This window comes from Bombina bombina, chromosome 2 (genome assembly GCF_027579735.1).
Source record: "Bombina bombina isolate aBomBom1 chromosome 2, aBomBom1.pri, whole genome shotgun sequence".
Classification (NCBI taxonomy): Eukaryota; Metazoa; Chordata; class Amphibia; order Anura; family Bombinatoridae; genus Bombina; species Bombina bombina.
In genome coordinates this window covers 347,331,395-347,347,362 of record NC_069500.1, presented here as the reverse complement: position 1 = coordinate 347,347,362, position 15,968 = coordinate 347,331,395, and the positions used below count along the sequence as shown (strand labels likewise).

General features: G+C 41.4%; 1 protein-coding gene across 1 annotated transcript in view; it reads right to left on the bottom strand.

The window, feature by feature from the left end:
* Positions 1–15,968, bottom strand: part of ALDH2 (aldehyde dehydrogenase 2 family member) — a 291,434-nt gene that overhangs the window by 174,877 nt on the left and 100,589 nt on the right. The gene's annotated exons all lie outside the window — the stretch shown is intronic.

Here is a 15,968-nt window from a genome sequence, read left to right as displayed (position 1 = left end):
CAAGTTACAACAGACGTCTGTCTGTCTGTATAGAGATATAGAGATTGCTTGCAAGTTGCAGCCAAGAGGCAGGTTAGCAAATAGAGATTGCTTGCAAGTTGCAGCCAAGAGGCAGGTTAGCAAATATAGCACCAAGTTCAAATTCGTGCCAACAAGTTAAACTTAAAGATGAGAATGGATTTGCAAAGTCACAGTGTCTCAGCAACACCAACACAAGACTCCTCTCTCCTCAACGGCTATCTCATCAATGTGACTTTTGCGCCGTTGAGGGGGAGGAGCCTTGTGGGGGCCGTCACGTGGACGCAACAGCGTATCACAGTGAGGCGGGATAAGGCAGTGGGAGGAGGCATAGGCAGAGCAGAGGCTGACGTGCAAGACCGCACACTTCAGCCTGTGCGATTATGGGTCTATGGCAGTGACGGGCCTGGGAGGAGCTACGCCTGCACAGTGAAGAATAGATCACTGTGCAGGAAAGGGTCTCCCTCTATTCGCACGTGCGACGAATAGTTAGTGTGCGCACACAGCAGTCTGCTGGTCGGGTCGGGAGAGGAGGAAACAGAGTGAGAGTCTGGAAGCTAGTGACGTCAGCTGTTGTCAGGCAGAGCAGAGCATAATACTGTCTGCTATGCTGTTGTGTCCGCCCGGTCCTAGCTCCCTCCCTCCTGCCTCTGCCTCCCTATGTACAGATACAGAACACTAGTAGACAGTGACACAGAGAGGAGTAATAAATACTAACTAGGCAGCAGTACTGTTGCAACTTGCTGGGGATAATAATAAAATATTAATTTTTCAGATAGGATCATAGGAGACTATTTGAAAAATAATATTTTATTAAACAAATATTTTATGGTAATTGTTTTTTTTTTTTTTGCTCAATTTTTTTTCCCCTCTTGCCCTGGCTGGGGGTTCACGTGCGAATGTGCACAAACGGAGGAGCCTCCACTGCTTGTAGATACTTTTCCCTGAAGCGCGCATCACATGACTCGACCTCAGTGTAACGTACGTTACAGTATGGCAGCACTCACTGTGTAGACGATAGTTAAATTGAAGATTTCAAAAGCAGATAAATCGTCATATAAAAATGCTTAATCTTCAAGTTACATTCTTAATTAAATGTACAAATATTAAATATAGGTGTTTAATGTCATTTCAAACTGATATAAAACAGTGCTCCCTTTATAGCAGGAAAAAGAAAAAAAGATTATGTTAACACAAAAATAGATTCTGTTAAATAGGAAACTAATAACTTGTTTTCTTTCAGTGTAGCCACAGCCTACAACTAGATAACAGCAGACATTCCAGAACTGCTATATTGTTAGTCAAAGTATATTTGTAGCAAAAGTCCTCTACTGAACAAATCGAATAAACCAATAGCATCTAGATTAGGTTTCCTAGCAACACTTCAAGGAAAAACTGCTACTTTGCCTTCTTGTACAGATCCCAGACCCCTTGTGGGCTGTGACAAGAAGTAATGGACTGCACTAAGGAAGTTAAAAAACAAAAACAAAAAAAAAAAAACCATAAATTATTCTTAGATGATCATTTCCTTTTCTTCTGATGGAAAGAGTCCACAGCTGCATTCATTACTTTTGGGAAATAAGAACCTGGCCACCAGGAGGAGGCAAAGACAACCCAGCCAAAGGCTTAAATACTCCCCCCACTCCCCTCATCCCCCAGTCATTCTGCCAAGGAACAGTAGAAGAAATATCAGGGTGAAAGATGTCAGAAGATATAAGGATGTCCCACATAAAAATTACGGGTGGGGAGCTGTGGACTCTTTCCATCAGAAGAAAAAGAAATTATCAGGTAAGCATAATTTATGTTTTTCTTCTTAAATGGAAAGAGTCCACAGCTGCATTCATTCCTTTTGAGAAAACAATACCCAAGCTATACAGGACACTGAATGCCAAGACGGGAGGGTACAATAGGCGGCCCATACTGAGGGCACCAGGCCTGAACCTCTACCCAATAAAAAAAACCCTGCTTCATCCGAAGCTGAGAAAATTTTAAGAGGAAAAGCCCCAGTGACACTGACTCAGTTAGTCCAGAAGCCAAACTAGTGACCGCAAATGGACTTGACTGAGCCAACAGTCCTCCAGGAGACACCGTCGCCCAACAAACAGTCCCCCACCGCTCATCTCCACAAATGGAGACACCAGCCGAAACCCCCAAGGGGACAAGGCAAAGGAGAACCAAGGAACCCGAAAGATCCCCTAATACAAAAAGGAACACCTCCACAAGTGAGCCCAGCTCAGAGACCCAAAGGGGCCCAAACAGAGAAAGGAGGCCACGCCTACACCAAGTTAAACCCAGGATAAGACAGGGCATAGAGACAGAACAGACGTCTCTCCAATATCCTTAAAGCACGGAATGCAACGGAAGAGGCAAAGTCCTCCCAGTGTCCAGCCATAGAATACCAAGGTATTCGACCATGAAAAAAAAAAGTGTGTAATACACCCAGGAGAAAAACCCGGAGAAGAAAGAAGAAAGAAGTCAAGCAAGAAACAGATAGCAAAAGCCACCTCCAGACAGAGGGCACGTTCTAGGCAACCTATGTTGTCGGAACTACACACAGGTCCCTGAAAAGGGGAACACAAACCTCAAAATTGAGGTCCCCAGAGAAGGCGAGTATACTCTCAGAACCCGAAGGAAGAATAAACCCTCTTCTGAAATCAATGGAGCAAGTTGAAAGGAAAATCTATACCCTAGCAGACTAAGCTAAAAGGATAGACTCAACAAGCTCACACATCCAGAGGAGACTGCGCGAACACAGGTCCTTAGACCGCTCGCCCATCCTGACCTGCAGACCTCCACTCAGCTGGACCAACCCAGATTCCAGAATCCAAGACAGGGAAACTAAGAATCCTGAAACAGGTACAGGAACGAGCGTAAGTATAGCACAGCCATCCCCACAGAGCACAAGTACAACCCGACTCTGAAACAGGCAACAAGGTCATAGACCTAAGGATCTATCAAATAAATTCCCAACAAATCTGCTTCGAGCCAGCAAGACCCCAGGGGGCACCAATCCCACCTTTCTGACTCCCATCCAGGAGAAGCCCCAATCAAGGACCGACTATCCCCCTAAAGAAAAGGGATGATGCAGGAAGGGCAACAACTGTCCTCAAGGCCGAAAGCACCGGCTAATGGGAAGTGAAATTCCCAATACAGATGTCCTAGAAAAGAATCCCCCTACAAGTAGCTTGCCAAGCAGAGGCACAGCCAACCCATTCGCCTGCAGAGAAGGGAATTCACGGGAACACTGGCAAGCTGACCAGGGGAATGCAACCTTAAGGCACACCAGAAAATGGACATCCAGCATCAGCAGCTGGGTACGAACCAACCACCCTTGAGGCTCAAGCCACATGGCTAACCACCAGATGACATGAACCACGCTGTGGCAAAGAGTAAAAAATACTCTGAAAACCTGGCCAACCATGACCAGGTGAGTAGATGGAGCAAGGACAAAGCCCAAGTTCCCACTACCGTGGAACACCCCGACTAGCCCTGAGATCCAAGATGCCAAAACCACCCAAGACTGGGTCAGTAAAAAGGCCAAGCAAAGCATCAGCAACCGGAAGTCTCAGGGAGAAAAACAGGTCCGGGCACCTAATAGTTCAGGCAAACCTTACCCTAGAACTAAACACCCCAACCGGCCAAAAAGCCAGACACAAGGGTATGGATGCATATCCAGAGAATCCAGATAGCGAGAAAAACTCGAAAAGCTCTGACCAAAGGAAGGAATCACCCCTAGCTAAAGTCCAGCGCTCCAAGAAGCAAGGCTAGAAGTCGTAAGATACTTCTCAGAGTATCAGGACAACCAAGGGATACCTTTAGGTCCAAAAACATAATTTATGTAAGAACTTACCTGATAAATTCATTTCTTTCATATTAGCAAGAGTCCATGAGCTAGTGACGTATGGGATATACATTCCTACCAGGAGGGGCAAAGTTTCCCAAACCTCAAAATGCCTATAAATACACCCCTCACCACACCCACAATTCAGTTTTACGAATAGCCAAGAAGTGGGGTGATAAGAAAGGAGCGAAAGCATCAAAAATAAGGAATTGGAATAATTGTGCTTTATACAAAATAATCATAACCACCACAAAAAGGGTGGGTCTCATGGACTCTTGCTAATATGAAAGAAATGGAATTTATCAGGTAAGTTCTTACATAAATTATGTTTTCTTTCATGTAATTAGCAAGAGTCCATGGGTATCTGCTATCCCATACGTCACTAGCTCAAGATGTGGAACTTCCACGCAAGAGTCACTAGAGAGGGAGGGATAAAATAAAGACAGCCAATTCCGCTGAAAAAATAATCCACAACCCAAATCAAAAGTTTTAATAATAATGAAAAAACCTGAAATCATAAGCAGAAGAATCAAACTGAAACAGCTGCCTGAAGTACTTTTCTACCAAAAACTGCTTCAGAAGAAGAGAAAACATCAAAATGGTAGAATTTAGTAAAAGTATGCAAAGAAGACCAAGTTGCTGCTTTGCAAATCTGATCAACAGAAGCTTCATTCTTAAAAGCCCAGGAAGTAGAAACTGACCTAGTAGAATGAGAAGTAATCCTTTGAGGCGGGGACTTACCCGACTCCACATAAGCATGATGAATCAAAGACTTTAACCAAGACGCCAAAGAAATGGCAGAAGCTTTCTGACCTTTCCTGGAACCAGAAAAGATAACAAATAGACTAGAAGTCTTTCTAAAATCTTTAGTAGCTTCAACATAATATTTTAAAGCTCTAACTACATCCAAAGAATGTAAAGATCTCTCCTTTGAATTCTTAGGATTAGGACACAATGAAGGGACAACAATTTCTCTACTAATGTTGTTAGAATTCACAACCTTAAGTAAAAATTGAAATGAAGTCCGCAACACCGCCTTATCCTGATGAAAAATCAGAAAAGGAGATTCACAAGAAAGATCAGGTAACTCAGAAACTCTTCTACCAGAAGAGATGGCCAAAAGGAACAAAAAACTTTCCAAGAAAGTAATTTAATATCCAGAGAATGCATAGGTTCAAACGGAGGAGCCTGTAAAGCCCTCAGAACCAAATTAAGACTCCAAGGAGGAGAGATTGACTTAATGACAGGCTTGATACGAACCAAAGCCTGTACAAAACAATGAATATCAGGAAGATTAGCAATCTTTCTGTGAAAAAGAACAGAAAGAGCAGAGATTTGTCCTTTCAAAGAACTTGCAGATAAACCTTTATCCAAACCATCCAGAAGAAACTGTAAAATTCTAGGAATTCTAAAAGAATGCCAGGAGAAGTTATGAGAAGAACACCAAGAAATGTAAGTCTTCCAGACTCGATAATAAATCTTCCTAGACACAGATTTACGAGCCTGTAACATAGTATTAATTACTAAGTCAGAGAAACCTCTATGACTAATAATCAAGTTTTCAATTTCCATACCTTCAAATTTAATGATTTGAGATCCTGATGGAAAAATGGGCCTTGAGATAGAAGGTCTGGTCTTAACGGAAGTGTCCAAGGTTGGCAACTGGCCATCCGAATGAGATCCGCATACCAAAACCTGTGAGGCCATGCTGGAGCCACCAGCAGTACAAACGAACGTTCCATTAGAATCTTGGAAATCACTCTTGGAAGAAGAACTAGAGGCGGAAAGATATAGGCAGAATGATAATTCCAAGGAAGCGACAACGCGTCCACTGCTTCCGCCTGAGGATCCCTGGATCTGGACAGATACCTGGGAAGTTTCTTGTTTAGATGAGAGGCCATCAGATCTATTTCTGGAAGTCCCCAGATTTGAACAATCCACTTCCCAATTGTCTACACCTGGGATGTGAACCGCAGAAATTAGACAGGAGCTGGATTCCGCCCATAAAAGTATCCGAGATACTTCTTTCATAGCTTGATGACTGCGAGTCCCATCCTGATGATTGACATATGCCACGGTTGTGACATTGCTCGTCTGAAAACAAATAAACGATTCTCTCTTCAGAAGAGGCCAGAACTGAAGAGCTCTGAAAATCGCACGGAGTTCCAAAATGTTGATTGGTAATCTCGCCTCCTGAGATTCCCAAACCCCCTGCGCTGTCAGAGATCCCCATACAGCTCCCCAACCTGAAAGACTCGCATCTGTTGAGATCACAGTCCAGGTTGGGCGAACAAAAGAGGACCTTTGAATCAAACAATGGTGATCCAACCACCAAGTCAGAGAAGACCGAACATTGGGATTTAAGGATATTATTTGTGATATCCTTGAATAATCCCTGCACCACTGGTTCAGCATACAAAGCTGAAGAGGTCTCATGTGAAAACGAGCAAAGGGGATCGCGTCCGATGCAGCAGTCATGAGACCTAGAATTTCCATGCAAAAAGCTACCGAAGGGAATGACTGAGACTGAAGGCTTCGACAAGCTGAAACCAACTTCAGACGTCTTTTCTCTGTTAGAGACAAAGTCATGGACACTGAATCTATTTGAAAGCCCAAAAAGGTTAACTTTGTCTGAGGAATCAAAGAACTCTTTGGTAAATTGATCCTCCAACCATGTTTTTGAAGAAACAACACAAGTTGATTCGTATGAGATTCTGCAGAATGTAAAGACTGAGCAAGTACCAAGATATCGTCCAAATAAGGAAATACAGCAATACCCTGTTCTCTGATTACAGAGAGAAGGGCACCGAGAACCTTTGAAAAGATCCTTGGAGCTGTTGCTAGGCCAAACGGAAGGGCAACAAACTGGTAATGCTTGTCTAGAAAAGAGAATCTCAGAAACTTATAGTGATCTGGATGAATTGGAATATAAAGATATGCATCCTGTAAATCTATTGTGGACATATAATGCCCTTGCTGAACAAAAGGCAGAATAGTCCTTATAGTCACCATTTTGAATGTTGGTATTCTTACATAACGATTCAATATTTTTAGATCCAGAACTGGTCTGAAGGAATTCTCCTTCTTTGGTACAATGAATAGATTTGAGTAAAACCCCAGACCCCGTTCCAGAACTGGAACTGGTACAATTACCCCAGCCAACTCTAGATCTGAAACACATTTCAGAAATGCCTGAGCATTCACTGGGTTTACTGGAATGCGAGAGAGAAAAAATCTTCTCACATGAGGTCTTATCTTGAAACCTATTCTGTATCCTTGAGAAACAATGTTCTGAATCCAAAGACTGTGAATCGAATTGATCCAAACATCTTTAAAAAATCGTAACCTGCCCCCTACCAGCTGTGCTTGAATGAGGGCTGCACCTTGGATTTAGGAGCTGCTTTTGACTTTCTGAAAGGCTTGGATTTATTCCAGACTGGAGAGGGTTTCCAAATGGAAACCGTTCCTTTAGGGGAAGGGTCAGGCTTCTGTTCCTTATTCTGACGAAAGGAACGAAAACGATTAGCAGCCCTGTATTTACCTTTAGATTTTTTGTCCTGAGGCAAAAAGGTTCCTTTCCCCCCAGTAACAGTTGAAATAATAGAATCCAACTGTGAACCAAATGATTTATTACCTTGGAAAGAAAGAGAAAGCAAAGTTGACTTAGAAGTCATATCTGCATTCCAAGATTTAAGCCATAAAGCTCTTCTAGCTAAGATAGCTAAAGACATATACCTGACATCAATTCTAATGATATAAAAAAAATGGCATCACAAATAAAGTTATTAGCATGTTGAAGAAGTTTAGCAATGCTATAAGCATTATGGTCTGACACTTGTTGCGCTAAAGCCTCCAACCAGAAAGTTGAAGCTGCAGCAACATCAGCCAAAGAAATAGCAGGTCTAAGAAGATTACCTGAACATAAATAAGCTCTCCTTAGAAAGGATTCAAGCTTCCTGTCTAAAGGATCCTTAAAGGAAGTACTATCCACCGTAGGAATAGTAGTACTCTTAGCGAGAGTAGAAATAGCCCCATCAACGTTAGGGATTTTATCCTAAAACTCTAATCTATCAGATGGCACAGGGTACAATTTCCTAAACCTTTGAGAAGGAGTAAATTAAGTACCCAGACTATTCTATTCCCTAGAAACTACTACTGAAATAGCATCAGGAACTGGAAAAACTTCAGGAATAACTACATGAGGTTTGAAAACCGAATTTAAAACGCTTAGTAGATTTAGTATCAAGAGGACTAGACTCCTCCATATCTAAAGCAATCAACACTTCTTTAAGTAAACAACGAATAAACTCCATCTTAAATAAATATGAAGATTTATCAGTGTCAATATCTGAGGCAGAATCTTCTGAACCTGATAGATCCTCATCAGAAACAGATAAGTCAGAATGATGACGGTCACTTAAAAATTCATCTGAAATATGAGAAGTTTTAAAAGACCTTTTACGCTTACTGGAAGGAGGAATAACAGACAGAGCCTTCCTAATAGATTTAGAAACAAATTCTTTTACATTAACAGGGACATCCTGAACATTAGATGTTGAAGGAACAACAGGTAATGGATTATTACTAATGGAAATACAATCTGCATTAGAAAGTTTATCATGACAATTATCACAAACAGCTGGAGGAACAGTTACCAAAAGTTTACAACAGATGCACTTAACTTTGGTAGAACCAGCATCAGGCAGCGTCTTTCCAGAAGTAGATTCTGATCCAGGGTCATGTTGAGACATCTTGCAATATGTAATAGAAAAAACAACATATAAAGCAAAATTATCAAATTCCTTAAATGACAGTTTCAGGAATGGGAAAAAATACCAAATGAACAAGCCTCTAGCAACCAGAAGCAATGAAAAATGAGACTGAAATAATGTGAAAAAAAGGTGGAGACAAGAATAACGCCCACATTTTTATGACGCCCACATTATTGGCGCCAAGTACAACGCCCATATTTTCTGGCGCCAAGTATGACGCCACATCCTGTGACGCAGAAAAAAACGACGCCCACAATTTTGGCGAAAAAAAAACATCTGAACGTCAAATATGACGCAACCATACGCAAACTTCCGGCGTCAATTAGGGCGCCGTAAATGACAAAATTTTTGCGCCAAAAAAGTCCTCGCCAAGAATGATGCAATAAATTGAAGCATTTTCAGCCCCCGCGAGCCTAACAGCCCACAGGGGAAAAAAAAAAGTCAATTGAAAAAATTCTTTTAAGGTAAGAAAAAATATTTCATATGCATTATCCCAAATAATGAAACTGACTGTCTGAAATAAGGAATACTGATTATCCTGAATCATGGCAAATATAAAAGTTTAACACATATATTTAGAACTTTACATATAAAGTGCCCAAATAGCTTAGAGTGTCATAAAAAATAAGACTTACTTACCCTACGACACTCATCTACATATAGTAGACAGCCAAACCAGTACTGAAACGAGAATCAGTAGAGGTAATGGTATATAAGAGTATATCGTCGATCTGAAAAGGGAGGTAAGAGATGAATCTCTACGACCGATAACAGAGAACCTATGAAATAGATCCCGTAGAAGAAAACCATTGAATTCAAATAGGCAATACTCTCTCACATCCCTCTGACATTCACTGCACTCTGAGAGGAAAACCGGGCTCCAGCCTGCTGCGAAGCGCATATCAACGTAGAATCTAGCACAAACTTACTTCACCACCTCCATGGGAGGCAAAGTTTGTAATACTGAATTGTGGGTGTGGTGAGGGGTGTATTTATAGGCATTTTGAGGTTTGGGAAACTTTGCCCCTCCTGGTAGGAATGTATATCCCATACGTCACTAGCTCATGGACTCTTGCTAATTACATGAAAGAAAAATCCTACTAGCAGGACTAGTCTCCCTAACACCTCAGCATAAGCAAAGGACACAAGGAAGAGAAGGCACTAAGCCTACCCAGCTCCAGAAAAACCCTGAGCTAAACAAAAGTCCCCGCAGGACACAACCACCACCCGGAAACACAGATCCCTAAAAAGGAGATCCACTCACCCGGAGGCAATGGAAGAAGACCCAAAGGCCTCTTTATAACTCCATCAAGAGTAAGAGTTGCATCTAGATACACTAAACACAGCTACGCGTACACCTACAAGGTTTCAAGAGCTGCAACAGGTTTCAAACTGCAAACCTTCCACATGCTAGAAAGCTATCCTGTACAAGCTGTTGGATCAAGCCCAAAAAGAAAACACCTTGAGGCGTAAAAAATGAAGGCCCAACCGCTCAATAGCGGTAAGGGGCATTAAGCCCTCCCACCCTCCACCACATGGGGGAGGAAACTAAGATCTGATGACAGATGTCAGAGTGATGCAGCAGAAAAACTGAAGCAATCCTTCCCAACTCACGGAACCACAGGTCCTTCCGAATGCTTAGTTGAACATGAAAAACAATGATATCCTGGAAGGAAACAAAAATAAATAAAAGACATCTCATCAGATATAAATAAAATAAGGCATCCCGGAGGTTAACGCCCAAAAAGACACAGGCCTACCCGCAGGACCAGCCAAACGGAGCCCTATCACAAAAAACTGGGAAAGATCTCAAACAAATGACAATCAGGAGAATACTTTATCCCCACATGTCTAATGAGGTGCATCATTCGAAGTATCAGACTGAAAATCATCGTATCTGGTAATGATAGGGTCATTCAATAACTGAAAAACCATGTCTGAGCAACACGCAAAGGCGCGTAATCCTGTAATGAAAGGCACAACACTGTAGAGGCCCTCCCCAAGGCGGAAGTCCCGGGACAATAGGGCACGAGCACATTCTCAAATAAACGTCTGGACTCTGCAGACGAACAATTGCCAACACTATGTGGAAGCGAAAACGTGCTGCAACCTCCGGGGGAAACACTGCACCCCGCATGGAGGAATCATAAACTGGGCTATCCGCATGTGCAGAAGTATGATTTGGTAGGGAACTCTCCTCTCGGAGGACGGCTCAGCAGTCCCTGGATTCCCCGAGCCTGAGGAACCAGGCGCTCTAAACTGGCATACGGAACACTGGTTGACAGGCGTCAACGAGGCCACTCCAGATTCATCACCGGACACAGAATCTGAAATTAACACTGTCTCAGCATCAGAATCCTCCATAACTGGATAGAAGATATTTAAATATGGACTAAAGTAGTGAAAAACTAAAATGGCACCTGAAACCCCCAATGGCTGGGGCATTCACCACCTCCTAGGACCAGTCCCCTGCGGACTAGAAAATTTCCTTCGCCACACAGTCGGGAATGCAGAAATGGACCAACGGAATGTAGCCACGCCCGAACACAAGGTAAACCGTACAGTCCAAACAAGCGCGCCCAGCCAAAAGGCAGCATCACTGCCAAAGACCTCAATGTTCCAACCACGAGCCCAGTAAACATCACACATAAGCAGGTTGTAAACCACCCCCCCCCCCGTTCAATAACCCCCCTCAGGAGATATTAATCCTCGATTCCAAGATACTAAAAGAGACTCACTAAGACCCTTATGTTTATTTTGTAGACCCGCAAGGTGGTAGCCTCTCGGGAAACATTCACATTACTTTGACGAATAAAGTAAAATGAAACGATTTTACCGGAATCTACGCCGTGGAACAGGAACACGGCCCTTTAAGTGTGATGGATAGTAGCATCGCCTCTGTCATGGACTTGAGAAAAGAAAGCAGGCAGCGAAGCGAAGTTAGACAACGCTGATTGCTTGAGGAGCTGTTAATATGAGTCGAGATGGTTTTGCAAAAAGAAACTCCCTGCATCTCTGGACTCTAACTTTCATCCAAGCCCTCACAGAGACTGACAGGACTACTTAAAACTCCTGTCCCATGCAGAAGAGTACTACCCTCCATAAGAGACAAAAATTAAAAATTCTGACACTTCTCCGCCATCCTCCTGGGACGAAAGGCAAAGAATGACTGGGAGATGAGGGGAATGGGAGGAGTATTTAAGCCTTTGGCTGGGTTGTCTTTGCCTCCTCCTTGTGGCCAGGCTCTTATTTCCCAAAAGTAATGAATGCAGCTGTGGACTCTTGCCATTTAAGAAGAAAAAAGGATTAAGCAGTAGGTTATACTTAATATAAATAGCGGTCATATGTGTTAGTCAACATTTGGATTTTACCTTTTTTATTACAATGAAAGACTTATCTTTTATATCACTAAGTTTGGTTTAGAAAAACAGGGTAAGCTTAAAAAGGGACACTGAACCCAATTTTCTTCTTTCGTAATTTAGATAGAACATGCATTTTTAAGCAACTTTCTCATTTACTCCTATTATCAAATGTTCTTCATTCTCTTGGCATCTTTATTTGAAAAGCAAAAATGTAAGTTTAGATGCCGGCCCTTTTTTGGTGAACAACCTGGGTTGTTCTTGCTGATTGGTGGATAAATTCACCCACCAATAAACAAGTGGTTTCCATTGTTTTAAACCAAAAAAAATATCTTAGATGCCTTCTTTTTCAAATAAAGATAGCAAGAGAAGAAAAATTAATAGGAGTAAAAAATTGGGTTCAGTGTCCCTTTAAGGTGGTCCAGCGTTTCTGTAATACCATGGGAAGAGGTTCTAGGGTGAGAACTAAATTTATGTTTACTTAGTAACCTATAGTTTCTTACTTGCAAGTCGAAGGAGGTCAAAATGTCAAAAAGTTACACCAGTCTTAAAACAATTTTGTTAGCTACATTGTGCAGAATCATAGGTATGTAGATAGGGAAGGACACAGGTAGGATACTTTATAAAGTCACACTTTATCACTGAGTAAATGTGCTTCTTAAAATAGAATATGCGGTTACTCTCAAATACAGAGACTGATCATGTATTAATTTACATATTTAAAAAGCGACATTATACACGTTTTCTTTGCATAAATGTTTAGTAGATCTATTTATATAGCCCATAAAGTACAGGTAGCCCTCAGTTTACGCCGGGGTTAGGTTCCAGAAGGAATGGTTGTAAATCGAAACCGTTGTAAATTGAAACCCAGTTTATAATGTAAGTCAATGGGAAGTGAGGGAGAAAGGTTCCAGGCCCCTTTCAAAATTGTCATAAGTAACACCTAATACATTATTTTTAAAGCTTTAAAATGAAGACTTTAAATGCTAAACAGCATTATAAACCTAATAACATCACACAACACAGAATACAGGTATACCCCGCTCATACAGCAGGTTAGGGACCGGAACCCCGCTGTAAAGTGAAAACCGCCTTAAAGTGAAACAATGTGCGTTTTTTTTAGCCAGTGTGTTTAAAAACTTTAAACATGTTTGAACTAACATATATTAGAGGTGCAAAAGCGCTACGTTTAGTTTAGCACTAGCACATCACAGTATTCAATAAAAACTGTACCTGTAAAATAGTGACAACTGCTGTAGAAAAATTTGCCAGACTACAACACTGAGACACAGATTGCACTGTAATGATGTAAACAGAGAGAACTGCACATAACAAAATGGTGCCAGTCACTTTTCTCGCAATCTCACGAAGCTTACAGCACTGTTTCAAAATCCTTGGAGGTTAAACTTCAGCCCCACAAAGCGCTGTATTAGCGAAACGCTGTAAAGTGAGGTATACCTGTATATAATTAAACTAAGTTAAATGAACAAAAACATTTGCTAAACAGCATTATAAATCTAATAAAATAATCACACAACACAGACTTTCATTGCATTTTTCTGAAAACAGTTCTTTCTATGCATTCCAATCTGGACTGATTTATAGACAGGAAGATCTTGTTCCTTTGAAATCTGCTCAATAGCTCAGGTCGGGTTAAACAGATTAATTTCAGCTTGCTTGGCTTTGCTGCAACACAAGCGGACAGCTCCACCTACTGGCTATTTTAATAAATGCACTGCTTCTCAATGCTTTTCAATAGCAGTCACATGACTGGGAAAAAAGGTTGTTATTCTGAAACTGTGTAAATTGAACCGTCGTAAAACGAGGGCCACCTGTATTTATTTTTTTAAATGTATAGTTTTGCTTATTTTTAAACAACATTGCTCTGATTTTCAGACTCCTAACCAAGCCCCAAAGTTTTATGAGAATACCGTCAGCTACCTACTCCAGCTTGCTCCTGTTTGTGTAAAGGGTATTTTCATATGCAAAAGAAGGGGGAGGGGGAATGTCTTATTTCCCACTTGCAGTAGGCTTTCCAGCTACCTTTTCAACAGAGCTAAACTGAGAGCTTCTAAGTAAGTTTTTAAACAGTTTTATACAGAGAGAAAGAGAGAAAGAGAGAAAGAGAGAAAGAGAGAAAGAGAGAAAGAGAGAAAGAGAGAAAGAGAGAAAGAGAGAAAGAGAGAAAGAGAGAAAGAGAGAAAGAGAGAAAGAGAGAAAGAGAGAAAGAGACTGCCCCCTACTAGATCCGGTCCCGGAATTAGCCAACTTAAGGGCCTTAATTCTATCCATAATATCCTCTAATGGAGTCTCCACCTGGAGAGCCTCTTCTAGAGCCTCAAACCAGAAAGCAGCTGCAGTAGTTACAGGAACAATGCATGCAATAGGTTGGAGAAGAAAACCTTGATGAAAAAAAATTTTCTTTAGGAGACCCTCTAATTTTTTATCCATAGGATCTTTGAAAGCACAACTGTCTTCGATAGGTATAGTTGTACGCTTAGCAAGAGTAGAAATAGCTCCCTCCACCTTAGGAACAGTCTGCCATGAGTCCTGTATGGTGTCAGATATGGGAAACATTTTCTTAAAAACAGGAGGGGGAGCGAACGGAATACCTGGTCTATCCCACTCCTTAGTAACAATAGTCACAATCCTCTTAGGGACTGGAAAAACATCAGTGTAAACAGGAACCTCCAAGTATCTGTCCATTTTACACAATTTCTCTGGGACCACTATAGGGTCACAATCGTCTAGAGTAGCTAATACCTCCTTGAGCAATAAGCAGAGGTGTTCAAGCTTAAATTTAAAGGCCGTCATATCAGAATCTGTCTGAGGGAGCGTCTTTCCCGAATCAGAAATCTCTCCCTCAGATAACAAATCCCTTACCCCTACTTCAGAACATTGTGAGGGTATATCGGATACGGCTACTAAAGCTTCAGACGGCTCAGCATTTGTTCTTAACCCAGAGCTGTCACGCTTTCCTTGTAAACCAGGCAGTTTAGAGAAAACCTCTGTGAGGGTTTTATTCATAACTATGGCCATGTCTTGTAAAGTAAATGAATTCGACGCATTCGAGGTACTTGGCGTCACTTGTGCGGGCGTTACTGGTTGTGACACTTGGAGAGAGCTAGATGCTAAACCCTCATTTCCTTCTAACTGAGAATCATCTATTGCAATATTTTTAAGTGCTAAAATACGCTCTTTATAATTTATAGACATATTAGTGCAAGTGGGACACATTCTAAGAGGGGGTTCCACAATGGCTACTAAACACATAGAACAAGGATTTTCCTTGGTGTCCGACATGTTAAACAGGCTAGTAATGAAACAAACAAGCTTGGAAAACACTTTAATCAAAGAAAATAACAATTTAAACAAAAACGGTACTGTGCCTTTAAGAGAAAAAAAGCTGCACAAACTCTGCAAAACAGTGTAAAAAAGCAGTAAACAAAACCAAATTTTTTTACAGTAGCATCATAAAGCCTTAGTAACTTTCACCACTATGCAAATAAACAATTAACCCCTAAATGTAAAAACCGGATTGAAAAAAACTTCTAAACCGGTAAAATAACGTTCAGCACCTTGCCACAGCTCTGCTGTGGCGCCTACCTGCCTTTTAGGAACGATTTGTGGGGAAAAAAACCCTCTTTACAGCACTCAAATACAGCAGGAATCTCTGGAGAAGTAGCTGGATGCTTCTGAGGTAAATAAACTGTGCAACTGAAAATAGGCCCCTCCCACCTCACTCGATGTTATGGGACCTAAAAGAACCACCACAGTGTTTCTTAAACTAGCCATGTGGGTTAATAACCCTTAAACAAGACCCATTAAAGTCCCTCAAAAAACGTTTTATTTGTAATTAAACCAAAACGTTTTTTCCTATTAGTGTCACCAGTAACTATGAGCCCTTAATGCAAGCTTGGATTCCTCTTTTACTGAGTACAGCTTACCTTTCCCTAATGGGGATATTGCCAGCCTTTT